Genomic DNA, 18069 nt, shown 5'->3' on the forward strand with positions numbered 1-18069 from the left:
AATAAACAACCTAATTCTACATCTACAAGAACTTGAAGAACAACAACAAAGACAGCCCAGAGCAAGTAGAAGGAAGGAAATAACCAAGACCAGAGATGAATTAAATGACATAAATACTAAAAGCACAACTCTAAGGATCAATAAATCCAGGAGCTGCTTCTTTGAAAAGATAGAATCGGCAAGCCTTTAAGCAGACTCATCAAGAAAAAAAGAGAGAAAACCCAAATAAACACAATCAGAAATGAAAGAGGAGAGATTACAACCGATACCACAGAAATACAAAGGATTGTAAGAAATTACTATGAAGATCTATATGCCAAGAAATTTGAAAACCTAGGTGAAATGGACAAATTTCTAGAAAAATATAATCTTTCAAAACTGAGTGAAGAAGAAGCAGAAAGTCTGAACAAGACCAATAACAGCTGATGAAATTGAAGCAGTAATAAAAAAACTCCCGACACATGAAATCCCTGGACTGGATGGTTTCACAGGAAAATTTTACAAAACATTTAAGGAAGAGCTAACCCCTATCCTTCATAGACTATTCCAAAAAATCCAAGAAGACAGAAGACTCCCGAACTCTTTTAATGAAGCTAGCATCATCCTAACCCCAAAGTCAGATAATGACACAACAGAGAAGGAAAACTTCAGGCCAATATTGCTGATGAACATAGATGCAAAATCCTCAACACAATATTGGCAAACTACATCCAGCAATACACTGAAAAGATCATACACTGTAACCAAGTGGGATTCACCCCAGACATGCAAGGGTGGTACAATATTTGCAAGTCTATATGCATAAACAAAACAAAAGACAAAAATTACATGATCATATGACTAGATGCGGAAGAAGCATTTGATAAGGTACAGAACCCATTTATGATAAAAAACACTCAGCAAAGTGGGAATAGAGGGAGTATTCTTCAACATAATAAAGGCCATGTACAAGAGACCTACAGCCAACATCATACACAATGGGCAAAAACTTAGAGCTTTCCCACTAAGATCAGAAGCAAGACAAGATTGTCTGCTTTCATCCCTGTATTCAACATAGTATTGGAAATCCTAGCCACAGCAATCACATAAGAAAAGGAAATAAAAGGCATCCAAATGGAAAAGAAACAAAACTATCATTGGTTGCAGATAACATGATAGTGTACATAGAAAATCCTATAGGCTCCACCAAAAAACTGCTTGATCTAATAAATGAATTTGGCAAAACAGAGGGATACAAAGTCAATATTCAGAAATCAAAGGCATTTTTGTATGCCAAAATTAAATATCAGAAACAGAAATCTGAAAAAAACATCCCATTTGATATAGCAACAAGAAAAATAAATACCTAGGAATAAACCTAACCAAGAAGGTAAAAGACCTGTATTCAGAAAACTACGCAACACTGAAGAAAGAAATTAAGGAAGACGCAAACAAATGGAAACATATACCGTGTTCATGGATCAGAAAAAATAACATAATCAAAATGTCCATACTACTCAAAGCAATTTATAGATTCAATGCAATACCCATTAAAGTACCAATGGCTTATTTCACAGACATAGAACAAACACTTCAAAAATTTATATGGAACCATAAATGACCCCGAATAGCTGCTGCAATTTTGAGAAAGAAGAGCAAAATACAAGGGATCACAATACCTGATATCAAACTGTACTGTAAGGCAACTGTAATCAAAACAGACTGGTACTGGTGTAAAAATAGACACGTGGACCAGTGGAACAGAATAGAGAGCCCGGAATTAACTCCAAGTCTCTATGGACAATTAATATTTGACAAAGGGGCAGCAGCATAAAATGGAGTAAAAATAGCCTCTTCAACAAATGGTGTTGGGAGAGCTAGACAGCTGTAAAAAAAAAAAAAAGAAAAGAAAGAAACTCGAGCACCTACTTACACCATACACAAAAATAAATTCAAGGTGGATAAAAGACTTAAATATAAGTCGTGACACCATAAACATCCTAGAGGAGAACATAGGCAGGGCAATCTCAGATATTTTTCAGAGCAATATTTTCACTGATATGTCCCTTAGAGCAAGGGACATAAAAGAGAGAATAAACAAATGAGATCTCATCAAAATAAAAAGTTTTTCCACGGCTAAGGAAAACAGCATTAAAATGAAAAGAGAACCAACCTTATGGGAAAACATATTTACCAATGATACCTCAGATAAGGGTTTGATCTCTAAGATGTATAAAGAACTCACATGAATCCACTCTAAGAAGACAAGCAACCCAATTAGACTTGAACAGACAATTCTCCAAGGAGGACATACAGAGGGTCTAGAAACATATAAAAAGATACTCAGTATCACTAGACATCAGAGAGATACAAATTGAAACCACAATGAGATACCACTTCACACAGATCAGAATGACCATCATAAACAAATCAACAAACAACAAATGTTAGAGAGGTTGTCGAGAAAAGGGAACCCTAGTGCACTGTTGGTGGGATTGCAGACTGGTGCAACCACTATAGAAAACAGTATGGAATTTCCTCAGAAAACTAAAAATAGAACTGCCTTTTGACTCAGAAATTTGACTGCTAGGACTCTATCCTAAGAACCCTGAAACACCAATCCAAAAGAACTTATGCACCCCAATGTTCATAGCAGCACAGTTTACAGTAGCCAAGTGCTGGAAGCAACCTAGGTGCCCATCAGTAAATGAATGGATCAAAAAACTATGGTACATTTATGCAATGGAATTCTACATGGCAGAAAGAAAGAAGGAGCTCCTACCCTTTGCGATAGCATGGATGTAACTGGAGGGCATTATGGTACATGAAATAAGCCAGGTGCTGAAAGACAAATACCATATGATCTCACCTCTAACTGGAACCTAATCAACAAAAATGAACAAGCAAGCAAAGTATAACTGAAGACATTGAAATTGAGAACAGCCTGACAGTGACCAGAGGGGAGAGGGGAGGGGATAATGGAGAAAAAAGTTGAAGGGTTTACTGGAATAATTATAAAGGACACATGGTCAATAGAAAGTGGGGGTGGAAACAGGGGAAGGAGGTGGGGAGGGCTGGGGTGGTAGGGAGGGAAAAGGCAGAAAACTGTACTTGAACAACAATAAAAAATATTTTAAAAATGATGATCATCTTAACCAAGGTGTAGCCTAGGTCAAACAACGAAGGTAGTAAGTAAATCTTGAATCTGATTTTAACTGAATGATAGCCATGAGTTGATGGGGAGGTGTCAAGTACCAATAAGGCAAAGAGAAAAATCATTATAAAAATTAGCAAAAATGGGAATGATCAAGAGTTTGGAAGAAAATTTAAGAAATTCAATTTGATCCACAGCATTTAGAGAATAGTATTAGATGACAAAATATTAATACAAGTCTATCCATCTTATGTTTGAGTCAATAGGCAATTGGGAGAAAAAGTGGTTAAGCAAGAGAATGACAAGAGGGTTTTTGTTTCTTGTTTTTTTGTTTTTTGTTTTTTGAAAGCTATGTCAGGAAGAACTGAGAAAGGAGAAGAAAGTCCAGACAGGAGGATATAGTGATGACATGAAGGTAATGTGACAGGGTCAGTACAAGAGTGATGACTATGGGATCATACAGTGAAGAAGATACATGACAGATTTCAGTGAAACAAACCACAGAACTTTGTAGCAAGGTGTATACATGGACCAAAGAAAAGTAAAAAGTAAATTTGAGTCTGTGAGTAAGGAAAAACTGGGGACACATATATCATGAACAATAATGGAGAAGTTAGGAATATGTATTTTGAAGGGGACAGTTTTTGATGTATTAAGTTTTGGTGTCATTATAATAGCTACACTTGGAAGTAACTGGAAATTTGGGACTAACTAGAAGTCAGGGCTAATTTCTGATTCTTTCTTTCTCTCAGTTTAATTACTTCTCTACTCCTTCCTGGCTTGTTTGTTTGTTTGTTTTATTTGCTGGCTTTGGAAAAAATGGAGACTGAATTCTTCCTTTTTAAGAAGCTGTCTGGAAGATGGTGGCATAGGTAAACATGGTACATGCCTCCTCGCACAACAACATCAAAATTACAACTAAACTATAGACAAACCGTCATACAGAACCGTCAGAAATTGAGCTGAATGGAAGTCCAACAACAACATAACTAAAGAAGAAACCAACTATGGAATTAAAGAAGAAATCACATTGATACTGGTAGGAGGAGCAGAGACAGGGAATAAGCTGGTCCCAGCCCCATACCAGGGCTCCAGTACCAGGAAGCAAAGTCCCTATAAACTCTGGCTGTAAAAACCAGCATGGATTGAGGCTGTGAAAGACAGAAAGTGCTATATCCTCAGGCAATTGCTCTTAAAGGGCCTGCACATGCACTTAGTTGGGTTGGACTCACTCCCTCTGAGCTCCAGTGTGAGGGCAGCAGAAAGAAAGACATGAGAGACATTCAGGGAGGAACTGAATTGTCTGGCATCAGAGGGGCAGATTTCTCCCAGATAGAAGTGCTAGCAGAGGCCATTGTTCCTTTCTTGAGCCCTACCCCTGGAGAGCTTCAGAGCTGGCAGATGGGCACTATATTTAGACTCCATCAACCTGGCTCACATTGTTTACCCCACTGTGGTGGCCTCTGAGGCCCTGCCCAACCAACTTGGGGGCCCAGCCAAGCTGTTTCCAGTGGCTTTTCCATGTAATTGGCTTGTGTTGGCCCATGCTTCAGATTTCCCGAAATTTTCTCAAACAAACAGCATCTGGCTTCAGTGAGCCTTGTACCTGCTAAGTTTTCCCTGTCCTGGCAACTAGCAGCAGTTAGCCTTGGTTTATAGCTTTGTCTTGCTTGGATACCTCCAAGCCCAGCACAATTAGCAGCCATCTGAAGATTGCTTTGTTCCTTATGCTGTGTGACCCTGGACAGAACACAGTTGGTGGCTGATGTTGGATGTGCCAACAATAAGCAAGGCTCATCTACAACAGGAGGGTGTACCCAGTCTACATGGAGGTTGCACCTTCAGTACCTAGCTTAGGTGATAGAGGAGGCTGTGCCACTGAAATCTACAGGGCATCTTCTGCATTAGGCCACTCTACCAAGTCTAGGTGACATAGCAGCTCTACCTAATATATAGAAACAAACATAGGAAGGCTGCCAAAATAAGTAGACAAAGAAACGTGGCCCAAATGAAAGGACAGAACAAAACTCCAGAAAAAGAACTAAACAAAATAGAGACAAGAAATCTACTAGATGCAGAGTTCACAACACTGGTTGTAAGGATACTCAAAGAACTTATTAAGGACCTCAACAGCATAAAAAGAAAATAGTTAGAAATGAAGGATACAGTAATTGAAATAAAGGACAATTTACAGGGAATCAACAGTTAAGTGGATGAAGATGATAATAAGATCAGTACATTGGAATATAAGGAAGCATAAAACAACCAAACAACCAAGAAGAAAAATGAATTTAAAAAATGAGGCTAGTGTAAGGAACATTTGGGACAACTTCAAGCATACCAACATTCACATCATAGGGATGCTGGAAGGAGAAGAGAGAAAGAAATTGAAACCTATTTTTAAAAATAATGACAGAAAATTTCCCTAATTCAGCGAAGCAAATAGAAATACAGTTCCAGGAAGAACGGAGAGTCCCAAACAAGATGAACCCCAAAAATGCTCACACCAAAACATATCATTAAGATGCCAAGGATTAAAGACAGAGAATCCTAAAAGCAGTAAGAGAAAAGAAGTTAGTTATACACAAAGGAGCTCCCATAAGACTGACAGCTGATTTCTCCAAAGAACTTTGCAGGCTAGAAGGGATTGGCAAGAAATATTCAAATTGATAAAAAAGAAGGACCTATAACCAAGATTACTCTACCCAGCAAAGCTATCATTTAGAATTAAAGGATAGATAAAGACCTTCCCCCAAAATAAAAAGCTAAAGGAGTTCATCACCATCAAATCTGTATAATATGAAATGTTAAAGGGTCTTCTTTAAAAAGAAGAGAATAACATGGCAATAAATACATACCTATCAACAATTGGATTTAGAAAGCAAAATGAACAAACAAGCAGAACAAAAACAGAATCACAGATACACAAGAATGTTTTGATGGTTGCCAGATGGGAAGGGGGCCATGCAGATGGGTGAAAGAGGTGAAAGGATTAAGAAGTACAAATTGGTAGTTACAGAATAGTCATGGGGATATAAAGTACAGCACAGGGGATAGAGTAGCCAAAGAATATGTATGCAGGACCCATGGACATGACGATGGTGTGGGGATTGCCTGAGGGTAGGAAGCTAGGTAGAGAGGGGCAAAGGGGGAAAAACCAGGACAACTGTAATAGCATAAACAATAAAAAATAATTTGAAAAAGGAATAAAAAAGAGGAAGTCTGTCTGAGCCTCTGAGCCAAGGCAATTCTCTCATTTACTCATTTATCCAAGTAATATGAACTGAGTATCTTCTGTGTGTCAAGAATACTGAGTGCTATAGATAAAGATGAAAAGATGACCTCTTAGTAGTCACGCAAACAATTACAAAATATAATAATTGTCAGTGAAACCCAGGTTGCTTAGTCATCATGCTTAAGGGCAAATTTTAGGGTACAAAATTCATCATAAAACCATGTCTTTAGCTCTGTCCCCCACAAGCTTAGCAGAAAATCCAGCCCCTTCCAAAAGCCTTCAGGATTTTTGTTTAGGATTCCTTACAAGTATCATATGTTTTCTATTGTTAAAATATAAAATATGGAGTGACACATGAGCCTGGTCAAGCAGGGAGAGATCAGATATCCATACTAGACCTTTCTGACTTCTGTAAGATTTGTTCATAAATTTGCTTTTATGAAGTTGTACCTAATTCATAGGGATATTCCACGGGACTGCTGTTTGTTCAGAGGAATAAAAAAAGCAAACAGATCTCTGTTCCACATACTTGGAAATCTTTTAGTGAGAGTTGGGCTGGCTTCCTTGGATAAAATGTGGCCATTTGTCTCCTTAGGATTCTGTATCTCTCTTTCCTTTTTTTGTTTTGTGACAGAGCCTCTAAGTAATTTAATTTTGGGTCTTCAGCACTAGGTAACCTTCCTTCAGTCATTTACCTCCAGATCTTAACACTGTCTCCTTTGGGAGGGTTTTTAGAGCTGCTTGTTTTTAACTTTTAATTTTTTAAAAAATTTTTATTCTTCACTGTTTTGCCGGCTAAGGAAAGGAGACTGTTCTCTTAGCAGGAGCGACCATCCTGCCACCTCTAGGATTGCTGGCTCTCTGCCCTCATATTGTCCCAAGTCTAGTTTTGATTTAAACTGCAACTCATCATCCACCTCCAAATCCACAGATTAGCTCCTTCCATCTCTCCTCTCTTTACACAGCCTGTAATGCTCTTTTGGATAGTCCAGGGATGTCCTAAATCAGTGCTTTTTAAATCTTAAATTACATAGGAATCACTTGGTGTCATGTTAAAATGCAGATCTTAATTTAGTAGGTCTGGACTGGAGTCTGAGTTTCTGAATTCCTAACAGCATTCAAAGTGAAGCCAGTGCTGCTGGTCCATAGATCACACTCTAAGTAGCAAGATTCTGAAGACTTTCTTGGGTGTTTACCCTAAGGGGTCAGTTCTAAGTAAGCTACTTCATCTGAAATGGAGATGGTGGTCATCACTGCATATGCCTGACCCAGTTATGCTTCCTTTCTCCCACATTTCCGGATCTTTGAGCTTCCAGCTGATTCTCTCAGGAAACCACCCTCATGTCTAGTCATCAAATGTTGAAAAACCTTATACAAGTCCTTCTCCTATTCAGCCCCAAGGTTTCCAAAGCAGCTCTGCGTGTGTGTTTTTCCTGCAGGTCTTGCTGTCTTTGGAGATCTGTTTAATCCCTTGTTTGACTAGAGTGGGACACGGACTCCTTGGTTTCCTTGAGGCCCACAGGCCCTATTGGTTTTAGGGGTGTTCCTTCTAATTGTTTTGGCAAAACAATTTGTTTTTGCTATGGTTTATAGTAAAAATTATAAGCATAAGGAAGTTACATAGACTTAAGTTCTTAAAATCCTGATCCCTATTTTGCAATAGCAACTATCTTCCTCTGCAATTGTAAAATGGATGTCTTAAAAATCTCTTCCCTCTGTCATCAAAGCCCTATTTTCTTCTGGATGCCTCACACAATCTTTTGGTTTCTTCTTGTCTCTCTGGTTTCATGACCTTCCTCCTTGGTTACTTTCTTATATCTGACCCATCTTCCTAAGACTCTCTTATTTTCGGTATAGTTTGACTTTGATGTCCTACTTCTGGTCCCTTGCCTTCTCCAACCTGTCCAACTCACCATTTTGTTTCCTCCAAGAAGGCAAGGAACCAGGAGACCCTTTCGGTTTGACAGCAATCTTTTAAGATGTTTTAGAATGCTGACCTTTCCAATATTACTTGACTTCACTCCCCTTGACTGCAGCTCTGGCTCCTGAGAAGCACTTTGGATCTTGGCTGTATTAGCTATGCCTTTGTCAACTGCTTAGGTATGCCATTTAAATGATTATTTTCTGTGGCTTAATTAGGACTCCTTGTTCCTGTCCCCATTTTCTGGTTCCAATCCACAGACCTGCTGCCAAACAAGTACTTAGCACAGAGGAATTAGGGATATCTCTCACCTTTGTACAAAACTTACTGTTAACAAAATAACTGTTTAAAAGGGTCAGACAATCTAAATTTTGTAATATAGAATCAAAATAAATTTATAGGGAATATACTATTTCCTAACTGCACTGGCCCTTTTGCATATGCTGTTCCCTCCATTTTGCACATGCACTTTCCCCTACCATTTATGTTTTAGTTTAAACATCACCTTCCAGAGACCCTGAGGTCCTATCTAAGAAGTTTCCATCTTTGTGGGTCACTATGCTTGGACACTTAATTCTGTGTATTCTCTTTTTAGCCTAATCACAAATTGTGCTTACATATTTATTCATCTCTTGCTTATTTTTTAATCTGTCCCCTAGGCTATAATTTCTACAGGGATACAGAAACTGTATCTGGGTAGTCCAATATTAAATCAGGAGCATGCTGATTTAAATACATGTAAATCAGCATGCTATGTTGTAGTTGTTCAATAAATGCTTGGTGGATGAATGTTTGAATTGGACATAACCTCATTAGGGGACAAATATGTCAGCATTAATTCAACCAAAAGAGTGTTTTTAAGGCTTCTCAATGAGAGTGGAGGCCAAACACTTTGAGTTAAATAGACTGAATGGGACGTTTGTAGTCATGTGGAGTTCTATAATTTCAGAAACCCTGGATAAGCCTAAAGGTTAATTAGCAATCAAGCGCAGTCGGTCTGTTGACTTAGTTTTTGCTGAAATCCCTCCTGAGACTGGCAAACATAACCAATTATTGGATTAACAGGCAAAGGATTGATGGTGGCTCCTGGTTCAGATGGTTTGAAAAGCTGATGTAAGACATTCATATTCTCTTAGCCTGTCCATTTTCTCCGTTCTTAAATTACTTTCCATAGCTCCGGTATATGCTTGGAAAGATTATCACCTATTGATTTTTACTTTTCTTTCAGTACAGTTTAAAAAACAGATGTGAGGCCTCTAGGTGAATGGAGAGAAATACAGCTTGGTGTGATTAGGGAACAGAACTGCATGGTTTTAGGGAAGTTAAAAGCATGGTCAGAGCTCCCTGAAAAGAGCACTGAAAAAATGAAAATAATTTTCTGTCATGGTGGTGAGAAGGGAAAACAGGAGCATAGTAAAGGTTTTTATACAACATTCTCAGTCTCTGTTCTCAGAAGATGATTTCATTAGGTTTAGACCTGGGACTTTATTAAACCTAGGAGAAGCAAAAAAGCTTCAGGTAAAGGAATAACACATATATGTATGTGGGTAAGTGTAACTATAAGAAGGAGTGAAGAGGAAAATCATTTTTGTATGCATAGCAAAAAGCCAAAGTTCTTTCCCTGGAGTGTGAAACCCTCCAAAAGTGCCTCATAGAATTAAAGCCATCGTGTATGTCCCATATGACTGAGCAATTTCATCCCAGGATATACCCAATAGAAAGTCATGCATATGTTCACCAAAAAAACATGCCCTTGAATACATATAGAAGCATTATTCATTATAGCCTCAAACTGGAAACTACCCAAATATCCAACAAAAATGCAAAGGAAAAATAAATTATGGTCTGTTCACAAAATGGAATAATATCCTGCCATGGAGAATTCAGATCTAAAAGTGTATATAAAATATGGAAAAAATCTTCATAGACATAATATGGAGCTAAAAAAATAGACACAAAGAGTATGTATGATATGACTCAAATGATATAAACTATGAACACCAGAAAATCTATGCTATTAGAAATTAGAATAGTAGTTACCCTTGAAGTGGAAAGTAGGGTCTAGAAAGAGGTGTTGGGGTTTAGGGTTTCTAGAATGTTGTTATTATTTTGTTTCCTGATCTGGGTATTGGTTAAGTAGCTACTATATTCAATTTATGAACATTCATCAAGCTGTATGCTCATGACATTTGCACTGTCCTAATAATTTTTTAAAAGACAGTTCTCCTTAGGGCTAAGGATTCTCTATTTCCCCAACTATCAAATAGTTATTGGGTTGGTATCTTGAAAATTTAATAGAGGAACAAGGAGCAGTGATTTAAATGGCAAAGCCCAAATGAAAATTGTGAGAATCAAAGAAAGTTTTTTAAAAGGGGGAGGGAAAGCAAGAAAGATTAAAGAAAGAAGAAAAAGAAAGGAAGAAAAGAAAGAAAAGAAGGGAAGAAAGAAAGAAAGAAAGAAAGACAGAAAGAAAGAGAAAAGGAAGGAAGGATGAAAAGAAAAAGAAAGAAGAAAGAGAGAGAGAAAGATGGAAAGAGAAGAAAAGAAATTTCATCACCTATTGTCAGCCCTTATCATTTTCTTCTGGTGACTGAGCTATTAGAACTTCTTTAAACAGGTGCCATCTTCCCTCAGCCTACCTATCTATCACAGAGTAGCCAAGTTTTACCCAGTCCTGGGGACTTTGTCAGGAAGATGGGCTGAATGGAGAAAGGAGACAGAATAAAAGGGAAGGAAAGGATAAGAAGAAGGAAAGGGAGTCACCATCTTCAGTGTGACTTTTTATAAGCCACCACCTGCACTGTTTTTAAAATTTTACTTATTTTCTTGTCAGTTAACTATTCAATGGCCACTCTGAGAAATACACCCAATAAAAAAAATTAGATTGTAGTTTTTAAATCAAACATACTTAAATTAAATACGATTTCTTCATTTATTCCTTAACATATGCAAAAACACTAAACTTAGCTCCTCTTTCAATACCATGGCCAAATTTATTTAAACAGTATTTATGTAAATGAATTGCTTTCATTTTCAAAAACTACAGTAAACTCTTGAGTGGTTGAAAACTAGCCTGGCTGGAGCCAGTGAGTTAAGGCACAAAGTAAAAAGACGAGTCCAAGAGTTAGATCCTCACATATCACTGATGTGTAGGGTGATTTCTTATGGCGCTTATCTATTCCTGGAGTGTCTACATAACTTCTAAATGAAAATCCCAATTGGTTTTTTGTCTAGACAATACCAAACCTTCAGGAACATTTGGATTATTCATTTTTCTATCCAAAAATGAAATATTAATATAAACATTGTTACTCTTTTTCAATAAGCTGGAAAACAAACTTTCAGAAGTCAAAAGAAACCCCAAGACCTATAGTTCTAGGTGGAAGAAACTCCAATGATCACTCAGGGCCTATTCTTTAATTTATAGATGAGGAGGGAGAGGTGAGAGAGCTCATTCACAAATACACATGAAGTTAGTAACTGCAGCCCAGACAACACAGTCATGATTTCCCTGGGAAATATGTGATGCATGTTACCATATATTATTTTTTAGAATTTGGTTTCATTTTAGCTCAGGGCACAGAAGAGGATTACACTATTTTCAGTTTTTAAATTTTAGATCTAATTATATAACTGGGGATACAGATTGTAGAATAAATGCACCCCCCCCCCCCCCGCAAAGCTTCTTCTTTAAAAAACATGTTCTTGCCCTGACCAGAGTGGCTCAGTTGGTCGTTGTCCCACAAAGTGAGGGGTCACTGGTTTGATTCCCAGTCAGGGCGCATGCCTGGGTTATGGGTCAGGTCCCTGGTCGAGGGTGTGTGGGAGATGAAACTGATAGATATTTCCCTCACACATTGTTTCTCTCAAAAAAAGATGAATAAATAAAATCTTAAAAATAAATAAATAAAATAAAAAATGTGTTTTTACAAGGATATTTTCTGTCTCTCATCTTTTCTTCCATAATCTTTTTCCTGCTCTTTCCCAACATCACTTAGTCTTTTGTTATCTGTTTTCCTTCCTTTGTTCTCTGGGTTAAACTGGGAGATAATTTAAAAATAAATACATAGATGGAACTAAGACAAAATAATATTGAATGTAAAAAAATAAATATATTTTTGATTAAATGAAAAACATACATGCAATACATGCATGAAAATGTTCACATATAAACCCTTTTTAAGGGCCTCAGTGTAAGAATTCTGAAGTAGGAATAAAATTTTTTCTTACATAATATTTTACCCAAATTCTGTTACCTTTTGAAAAATACAACGATATGGAACATCATTCTGAATTTTAAAAAGCAAATTATTTTCTCCTTCTTAATCTCCAATAATCATAGAAATATAAAGAATATCTGGTAGTAAATAAATATTTTGTTATGTAATTTTTTACAAAGTCTTTAAAAGGAGAAAGCATTTATTTTTATCATTTGGGGAAAAAACAGGTGTTAGAATTATTTTAGACACTAGGATATTGTGAAATGAGAATATAATCTTTTACAGTTTACAAAGTATTTTAACACAAATTAAACTTGCTTAATCCTTATAAAAGTATGAGAAGCAGGAGAAACTGATTATACCCATTTCAGAGATGAAGAAACTGACACTAAAAGGGGTTTTTGCACAGTCACATAACAATTTAGTGGCAAAAGCAACTTAAAAGTAGATTTTTGGTCTCTAAGTTCTATTGTTTTCTTTCCTTTTCTTTTTTTCTTAATGCTATACCCCTCTTCTGGCTGCTGCCCCTCTTCTTCCTCAGTGTCCTACCCTCATTTTCTGCCCTCCCCAGTCCACATGGTGCTTCTCAGGTAGACTGTTAAGGGAGTATATTCAGGAAGACATATTGAATCAAGAATTCTGGCTGTACAACCCTCCACCCTCCTACCCAAGTGAAAAAATTCTGACAAGGCCATCTGTTTAGTCAAGCATGAGCCTGATGGCTGTGGGAGGATCGACAACTGTACTGCCATGGATGCAGGCCCTAGAGAGTAAATATTGAAAAATGTGTTTGTGCCTCAGGGCTCAGTGATGGGCACATTTTAAGGCTCTAAATAATAATAGTGATGGTGATGCTGCCAGCCTTAGTACTACTGTAGCACCTGAGCTTCACTTGAAGGAGAGCTGTGGCCACTTTGCTGATTACACAGTCCTCTGTCATTCATGCAGTGCCTCTGTCCTAATCCCTGCTGTCCCCATACCTGCGTTGGTACTCTGCCTCCTACTTTCCCAGACATATTTCTGTTTTGAAAGAAACATTGTGGATTCCCATGGATTCTTGACAGTTGATTTCTTCCAAAAAATTGCTTAAATTCCTAATTTTTCCCTTCTCTATAGTATGGGTTACCTCATTCCATGTATCAGTAAGGAGCAAAAAACATAGTCATCAGGATTTCTTGATCAGGTGTATACAAAACCAATGGAAAGTGGTACCTGCCCTCAATTATCATCACAATGGTTTGGAAGGTAAAGGATGAGATCACCTAAAAAAAAGCAACTTTTAAATAGGTGCAATATTATATGTGATGGCACATACAGGGCAATCAAAGGAACTCATAGTAAAGAAAGCAGGTGACCTTACAAAGGGGCAGCTTTTAGGAAAGAGAGAAAACAGTGTCAATTGGTGGTTTAGTTAGGCTTAGCCCCAATAATCTCCATCAACACTTATTCCCTATTTAAAATAAACACATAATCCAAGATTTTTTAAAAATGAGACACTTCTCCAAGGAGGACATACAGAGGACCCAGACACGTGAGAAGATGCTCAATATCGCTAGCTATCAGAGAGATGCAAATTAAAACCACAATGAGACACCACACCAGTCAGAATGGCCATCATAAACAAAGCAACAAACAACAAGTGTTGGAGAGGTTGTGGAGAAAAAGGGACCCTAGTACACTGTTGGTGGGATTGCAGACTGGTACAACCGCTATAGAAAACAGTATGGAATTTCCTCAGAAAACGAAAAATGGATCTGCCTTTTGACCCAGCAATTCCACCGCTAGGATTGTATCCTAAGAACCCTGAAACACCAATCCAAAAGCACCTATGCACCCCAATGTTCATAGCAGCACAATTTACAATAGCCAAGTGTTGGAAGCAACCTAGGCCCATGAGTGAATGAATGGATCAAAAAACTATGGCACATTTACACAACAGAATTCTATGCAGCAAAAAGAAGGAGCTCCTACCCTTTGCGACAGCATGGATGGAACTGGAAAACATTATGCTAAACGAAATAAGCCAGGCAGTGAAAGACAAATACCATACGATCTCACTTTTAACAGGAACCTAATCAACAAAACAAAGAAACAAGCAAAATATAATCCAAGACATTGAAATAGAGAACAGGCTGACAGTGTTCAGAGGGCAGAAGGGAGAGAATTTCAGGGGAATTTCAGGGGAAAAGGGGAAGGGTTTACAGTAACAAGTATAAAGGACATATGGTAAAAAAACTCGGGGCAGGTGGAAATGGGAGGGAGGTGGGGAGGGCTGGGTGGGTGAGCTGGGATGGGAGTAAAAGATGGAAAATTGTACTTAAACAATAATTAAAATAAAATAAAATAAATGAGTTTTCTGTCTAATTTCAGCTTCACAATAAGACCCCCTCAAGCCATATAACTAAGCTCTTCAAATTTAGAAGTTCTGGAGATACACTGAGAGGAACTGAGTTTCAAAGAAAATGATCTATAGAGTATTTTATTGTAAAGTTTTGAGAAATTTTTCCAGTTAGAGATAGAGTTTTATACACAGCTAGTAATAAGAAAGAAGAAGGGAGATGTGACTAATGCACAAGGAAAACCATGTCTGGTTGTAGAGAGAGAAGAAAACTGAGATTGGAAAAGAAGGGTGAACTGACCGAGTTTCCTAAAGGCCAGACTGATAACAACAGCTAACATTTACCAAGCCTCAGTTATATGCTGGGCTCTCTGTTAGATATCATAGTGCACTGTCATATTTTAGGACCACAAAAATTCTATGAGAAAGTGTTACAAATCATTTTTTAGATGTTGCAATAATAGAGTTAAAAGGTTCACCAAAGTCATACAGCTACTAAGTGACACATCTGTCTGAATCTGCATTTCATGCTCTTTTCCCTTTTCATAATTTGAATAACAAGTAGTTTAGATTAACTATACTAGGAAGTTGGGAATCTTTATAGTTTTTTTAAATTGAATTTTATTTGTGTCAGAGTAATATATGCAAATAGTATTGAAAGTCAAATATAAGCATAAAATTTAGCAGTTCCCTGTCTACTCTTCTTTCCCCATCTTTAGGTACTGTTCCTCAGAGGAAACCATATCCATTTCCTTTAGTTTTAAAATTAGTTCATTTTCTGTACTTCAAAAATGATATGCTTGACTATCATTTCAACATTTTAAACATTATCTATTGATATCTTCTTTTCACAGATAAGGATTTATCTTTTATATACCTTCACTTCTTTTCTTCTTTCCATTCCATCCTCCCCACAATATATAATTTTGGGAGGTAAGTTATGTTTAGTGTTTACATTATGATGATGATATAAATACTGTTTACTGCCTAGCTAAGTAATGTACTCTAATTATGCTTCCTTATATAACTTTCTGCTTTTGGGGAGAGTAAGAAATTGCCTTAGGTGTTAAAATGACTGTTTTCTATATATCTATTGCTCATTTTTTTCTAAATGCTCCATAGATTTTTTAGAACATCTCACAGTACTATTTCCATATGGTCTAACCTATCTGTTTTTGTTTTTGTTTTTCTTGAGAACCTCTCTCTGTCCTTGTCTTCAGCTTCAGTCTGGATCAATTGCTCTAGTGTCATCTTGCATTGTTCTATTGTGTTGGAGTTCATGTTCCCTGAATTCTGTATCTTTTTATTTCTCAGTTTACTCTGTTGCTTTTAGTGGATCATATCCTTTCAGAAGCATCCTAAAAAAAAAGGATACATGGAAGGTCCATTTTTGAGCCCTCAAATGCCTAAAAATATTGGTAGATTATTCTTATAATTGATTTCTATTTTGACTTACTATGAATTCAAAGTTAAAATATCCCTTAGACTTTTCAAGGGATTTCTCTAGTGTCTTACAACTTCCAGTGTTGATATTGAAAAGTCCAATCATTTCCAATCTTTTGTTTGTGATTTTTCCCTTAGAATTTTCTCTTATCTCTTAATGTTGTTATTTTCTAAGTCTTCTTTCCCCAGTCTTTTTAAAAATCATTTTCCTACTATTGTCCATTTCTATGTCATTTATTCTATATTTGAGAGCTTTTTATGTCTTTGTTTTCCATGTCTTCTATTGCATTTTAATTTTTATCATTTTTTATTTGCAGTTCTTTCTGCCTACAATTATTCTTCCCTTCCTATTTTTGCTTCATAGATGCAATAACTTTTCTTTTTTTCCCATAAAGATACTTAGTTATGTATATTCTGTTTTGAGAAAATTTTTTCTTCTCCCACATTTTTATTTTTTCTTCTATGCTTTTCCCCTCCTGTTATTTTGGGCTATTTTTAAATATATAATCTTTATTATATTTTTTCCATTACCATTTAGTCTCCTAATATTCCCCTCCTCCCAGCGATCCCCACACTGTTGTCCATGTCCATGAGTCCTTTTCCATTTTTGTTCAACTCCTCCACCCCCTTACCTCCATCACCAACTAGCTGTCATCTGCTCTACATCTTTGATTCTGTCTCTGTTTTGCTTGTTTGTTCAGTTTGTTCATTAGATTCCACATATGAGTGAAATCACATGGTATTTATCTTTCTCTGAATGGCTTATTTCTCTTAGCATAATATTCTCCATGTCCATCCATACTGTCACAAGGGTAACATTTTCTTCTTTTTTATGGACGAGTACAATTCCACTGTGTAAATGTCCCATAGTTGTTATATCCACACATCTATTGAAGGACATTTGGGCTGCTTCCATACCTTTGTGATTGTAAATAATGCTGAAATGAACATAGGGGTGCTTATGTTCTTTCAAATTAGTATTTTGGGTTCTTTCAGATATATTCCCAGAAGTGGGATTGCTGGGTCAAAAAGCAGTTCCATTTTTAATTTTTTGAGGTATCTCCACACTGGTTTCCACAGTGGCTGCACCAGTCTGCATTCCCACCAACAGTGCAAAAGGGTTCCCCTTTCATGACATCCTCACCAGCGCTTGTTGTTTGTTGATTTATTGATGTTAGCCATTCTGACATTTGTGTGAAGATATCTCATTGTGGTTTTAATTTGCACTTTCTGATGATTAGTGACATTGAGCATCTTTGCATATATCTCTTGGCCATCTGTATGTCCTCATTGGAGAAGTGTCTATTCAGGTCCTTCGCCCATTTATTAGTTGGGTTATTTGTTTTTTGGTGTTCAGCTTTGTAAGTTCTTTGTACATTTTGGGTATTAACTCTTTATCGTATGTGTCAGTGAATATGTCCTCCCATTCTGTGGGTTGTGTTTTTATTTTGTTGACAATTTCCTTTGCCATGCAACAACTTTTTAGTTTGATATAGTCCCATTTGTTTATATTTTTCTTTCATTTCCCTTGACTGGGAAATAAATCCAATAAAAAAATTTCTATGAGCAATGTCCAAGCTTTTGCTGCCTATGTTTCCTTATGTGATTTTTATGGTTTCAGGTCTAACATTTAAGTCTTTCATCCATTTTGAATTTATTCTTGTGTGTAGCATAGAAAGGTGATCTAGTTTCATTTTTCTGCATATATCTGTCCAATTTTCCCAGCATTGTTTATTGAATAGACTATCTTTAGCCCATTGTATGTGCTTGTTTCCTGTC

This window comes from Phyllostomus hastatus, unplaced genomic scaffold (genome assembly GCF_019186645.2).
Source record: "Phyllostomus hastatus isolate PE091 unplaced genomic scaffold, TTU_PhHast_1.1 phas_contig_86, whole genome shotgun sequence".
In the NCBI taxonomy this organism is placed as follows: domain Eukaryota; kingdom Metazoa; phylum Chordata; class Mammalia; order Chiroptera; family Phyllostomidae; genus Phyllostomus; species Phyllostomus hastatus.